Here is a 5,531-nt window from a genome sequence, read left to right as displayed (position 1 = left end):
GAAGAACAATCTTATAAATTGAATAAATTTCACTTAATGAAAAACTGATTAGATTGTCTTTATTAATCTCATTTTACCACTTCCTCTTTCCTTATTAGTATGAGAACACTGCTTTTATTAATACTTATATGGCAACCCACTCCAGTATTCTTTCCTGGAAATTTCATGGACAGAGGAACCTGGCAGGCTACAGTCCCTGGGGTCACAAAGAGTCCGACATGACTGAGTGACTATCACTTTCACTTTCAGCATGGCAATGTGCCCAATAAAAAAGACCACATTTTCCAGACTCCCTTGCTATTAGGGGGTGGCCATGTTACAAAGTTGTAGCCAGTGAGAGAAAAGTGGAAGCTGTTGCATGGGACTTTCAGAAAGGCTTCTCGAAAGATAGACAGTAGGTAAGGAGCTTTAGCCCTTTCCCCCTTTCTCTTGCCCTCTACTAGAGGTCCAGTCATCTTAGACCATAAAGTACCTCAAGGACAGTGGTCTTGGAATAGGATGGCAGAACAAAGGAAATAAAAGGACCCTCAGTTCAGTTCAGTTGCTCAGTCGTGTCCAACTCTTCGCAACCCCAAGGACTGCAGCACACCAGGCCTCCCTGTCCATCACCAACTCCTGGAGTTTACTCAAGTTCATATCCATCGAGTTGTTGATGCCATCCAACCATCTCATCCTCTGTTGTCCCCTTCTCCTGCCTCCTTCAGTCTTTCCTAGCATCAGAGTCTTTTCAAATGAGGCAGTTTTTCACATCAGGTCACCAAAGTATTGGAGCTTCAGCTTCAGCATCAGTCCTTCCAATGAATATTCAGGACACTGGGTCCCCAGTAATCATGAGAGTCATCTGGTTTGCCTAGCTCTGAACTTCTTTTAGAAAAAAGAAAAACAAATCTGTTTTGTTTCAATTACGGTTATTTTTGATCTCTCTTCCTAGCAGCTGAACTCAGCTGAGGTTAGACTATACATAGGATTTGAGGTTACTGTGATGAAAAAAATAAAAGAAAGAGAAAAAAATACATATTCTCTGCCCTTGTGAAGCTTAGCCTAGTGAAGGGGATCTTCTTTTAATTAATCAACATCTTCTCTTCTAGTCTCATAAATGTCAAAACAAGATAAACTCAAAATACTATTATGTTTCATTCAAAAAAGCCAGAGGAGGGAATCCTAAACCACCTCAAGAAACAGGAAGGACTCTTACTAAAAGCCTATAAATGTCGAATGGAGAAATAACTATCATTTTGCAATCTCTGACAGCATTCCCAGAAAACAACAAAAACTTTACATAAATATATATATATATATATATATATATATATATATGCTTTTCCTTGTGGCTCAAATGGTAAAGAATTTGCCTGCAATTTGGGAGACCTGGGTTCAATCCTGGGTCAGGAAGATCCTCTGGAGAAGGGAAAGGCAACCCACTCCAGCATTCTTTGCAGGAAAATTCCATGAACAGAGGATCCTGGTGGGCTACAGTCTGTGGGGTCACAAAGGGCTGGACATGACTGAGTGACGAACACACACTATCGTCAATGCATATGCATATATATGTATGTATCTAAAGGCAGTTTTAGTCTGTTTTTTTTTTAGTTCAGTAAAAAATGCATTCCTATTTAGAGCATGCATTCCCACCAATCATGGTGTGTTGTAACCAACATAGTACATTTTTATTGCCTGCAAAAATAATAAATTATATTTTAAAATAAACACATGGCTTAAAAATAATTTTCTTCATAAGGATTTCATAATGATTCACTTGGAATTAAATTAATAGTAAAGAACTCCTAAGAATAAGCACTTTAAAAATAGCAAATTATGCACATTTATGATTTGATTAATTCTGGCAACTATTAAGTCAAAAATAAGTGTTTTCCCGATCTTGTGTCTGTTTCAGATTGACCCTTCAATTGCCTAGCATTTTCTAGTAAGACTAGTTAACTGCATTTATTCATGTGCTACATTAAGGTTTCAGTACAGTCAGATCATACAATAAAACAACTGCTGCTGAGTGGGTAAATGGAGAGATGTAAGAGTGTGTGTGTGTTAGTCGTTCAGTCGTATCTGACTCTTTGCCACCTAAGAGTCACAACGAGTAAATCTTTGAGTAAACTAACAGTAAATCTCTTCGTTCTCATTTTCTAAAAATGGTAGTATGTGAGGTGATGGAGCTGTTAACTTCATTGGAAGGATGGATGCTGAAGCTGAAACTCCAATACTTTGGCTGCCTGATGTGAAGAACTGACTCATTGGGAAAGACCCTGATGCTGGGAAAGATTGAAGGCAAAGGGAGAAGGGGATGACAGAGGATGAGATGTTTGGATGGCATCACTGACTCAATGGACATGAGTTTGAGCAAACTCCAGGAGTTGGTGATAGACAGGGAAGCCTGGTGTGCTGCAGTCCATGGGGTCACAAAGAGTCAGACACAACTGAGCAACTGAACTGAACTGAACTGGAGCTGTTAACTAATCTATCTGTGATAATCATTTCACAAAATATATGTGTATCAAACCATATTGTACACTTTAACTCATACAATGTTATATGTCAATTATAACTCAAAAAAGCTAGAAAAAAATCTGCTGCTTGATAAAGGAAGAAATCCCAAAAGTGACACCAATATGACATATATATATATGTGTACACACACACTGGAGAAGGCAATGGCACCCCACTCCAGTACTCTTGCCTGGAAAATCACATAGACAGAGGAGCCTGGTGGGCTGCAGTCCATGGGGTCGCTAGGAGTCAGACACGACTGAGTGACTTCACTTTCACTTTTCACTTTCATGCACTGGAGAAGGAAATGGCAACCCACTCCAGTGTTCTTGCCTGGAGAACCCCAGGGATGGGGGAGCCTGGTGGGCTGCCGTCTATGGGGTCGCACAGAGTCGGACACGACTGAAGTGATTTAGCATAGCATAGCATACACACACACATACACATATATATATATATACATACATATATGCACTATATTTTTATTCCTCAGGGTCCAAGATCTATAAGGGAAATGGGAGAAACTAACATTTAATGGGAGAAACTAACATTTAACTAGCATCTATAATGTCACACATTTTGCTAAGCACATTACTTTTATTGTCTCGTTTGATTAGTTTTTCTGGCATAATCTCATCACATGTAAGTGTAGTTTTTAAAAATGTCACTCCCATGTTGCATGTAAGCCAAAAGAGAGAGTGCATCAGGAGAAATCATTTTAACTGTAAAAAAGAAAATTAGGACAGCAAGAGACAGATCATCATCCACAGTCTCTCTGGGGCTTGATCACAGCTTCCTTAAATGGCTTGGATCTCGTTTTTCACACTTACAGATGCCTGTCTTTGTGTTGCTCCCTGCCCTCATGTGTATGTATCTTAGTTCCCAGCAAGGTTACAGTCACCTTAAGAGCTAAAACTGATTGCTAGTGGCCTCAACCTACAGCAGCTTGTAGCGGGTTTCAGTTAGGCCAGAGTTTGAGGTTGGGTCACAGTGTTGAGAGCATCAAATCTTAACCACTAGAACAATTATTGGTCAGTGACAGGCCCTGGCCCTTAAGCTTTGCAAAAAATAGAATTCTCATAAAGAAGGAAAGTAATCAAGTAAATATTTATTAGGAGGAAAAGGAGAATACTACATGTAGAGAGACACATAGGCAGACTCTGAGAGAGTCCCGCTCTCATGGCAGTTTGAATTACTTTTATGGGACATTTCCTCTGGGTTTCCTTTGGCCAATTATATTTATTTGCCTGGCTCAAGGTCCATATCTGGTATATCTCAGGATCCTCCCATGTGGGCGCACTCATCTCGTAGCCAAGATGGATTCTACTTAAGAGGCCTATGGATAGTTAGCATTACTCCCCTTTTGACTTCCAAGGAGCCTGTCTACATTGTGTAGTCAGGGAGGTCTTCTGACTTCAAGAAGGAGAAATATGGAGTCTCTTATCTTCTATCTGGCCAGAGCCCAGCCTCCTCTCCCACTTGTCCCGCTATTAATATTTTGGAGTTTCAGTCCACAGGGAATGAATCTCCGATCACTTTACCTTGGCGGACCTATCTATCTCCTGCCTCAAAATCAGGCCCTATTTTTCTGTATCTCTTGAGGATCCAACAAAACATTAGGCCAGAAAGAATAAGCCATCACCCTGAAGGTTGCATATGGCTCACAGACTTGTTTTGTTTAGCTTGAAGACTGCTGGAGAAAAGAAAATGAATTGAAAACATTTAGAAATCAGAAGATTTCACAAAATATTCTCTATATCCCTCTTCTCCTTTATAAAATGGAAAACATGGGCATCTTGGGCCAGCATTTCTGCCTGGGAACTGTTATGTGGGAAGTTAGACATGAGGGACAAGAGGAGGCCTGGCTGAAAGGGATGCAAGCTGATCTCTAAGATGCATCCCAGACACATCCAGGAGAGCTCACAGATATGCTACAAAGTAACCACAGAGACTTTTCAACTCCTGCACATGTGCCCTAGACATACAGTGGATACACAATAAACACAGGGGATTCTCCAAGTAAACTTAGGCAGTTAAGGGCCCAGTAAGGGCTCATGAATATTCTATATCTAATTATAACAGACTGAATTATGGGAATTGGACTATAAAGAAAGCTGAGCGATGAAGAATCGATGCTTTTGAACTGTGGTGTTGGAGAAGAGTCTTGAGAGTCCCTTGGACTGCAAGGAGATCCAACCAGTCCATTCTAAAGGAGGTCAGTCCTGAATATTCATTGGAAAGACTGATGTTGAAGTTGAAATTCCAATACTTTGGCCACCTGATGCGAAGAGCTGACTCATTTAAAAAGACCCTGATGCTGGGAAAGATTGAGGGCAGGAGGAGAAGGGGGCGTCAGGATGAGATGGTTGGATGGCATCACTGACTCAATGGACATGAATTTGAGTAAACTCCAGGAGTTGGTGATGGACAGGGAGGCCTGGCTGTGGTTCATGGGGTCGCAAAGAGTCAGACACGATGGAACGATTGAACTGAACTGAACTTAATTATGGGAAGACATAAATAACACAGTCTGCTGTTGTATAACTTACAATTGTCAATTGGCCTTGAATGTATCCCCACTGCATTTCCTTTCGTTGACTGGTGATGTGTACAAGCTCTACTTTGCACACACCATAACCAAAAGGAGACTGGGACGATGAAAGCAAGAAGCCAAACAGGCTCAGTAGGAAAAATGAGAAGGACTTCCTTTGGGATCAGCTTGCTCCTGTATTTTTGGAGTACCTGTCTAATAAAATATCTTTCTGCTTGGGCCTAACTGAGCTGTGACTTGTCTGTCATCTTACACTCTTTGGTCTGTCACTCCTAATATTTGCTGTGACAAGAAAAGAACAGAGAAAGAGAAATAAGCTGACTTGACAGAACCATCAGCTATAGTTCAAGAGCAGTTGTTGTTCAGTAACTCAGTCATGTCCAACTCTTTCTGATTCCACTGGATTGCAGCTTGCCATGCTTCCCTGTCCTTCAGCATCTCCTGGAGCTTGCTCAGCTCATGTCCATTGATTCAGTGATGC

The sequence above is a fragment of the Bos mutus genome, chromosome 8 (genome assembly GCF_027580195.1).
Source record: "Bos mutus isolate GX-2022 chromosome 8, NWIPB_WYAK_1.1, whole genome shotgun sequence".
Taxonomy (NCBI): domain Eukaryota; kingdom Metazoa; phylum Chordata; class Mammalia; order Artiodactyla; family Bovidae; genus Bos; species Bos mutus.
This window is presented reverse-complemented; position numbering follows the sequence as displayed.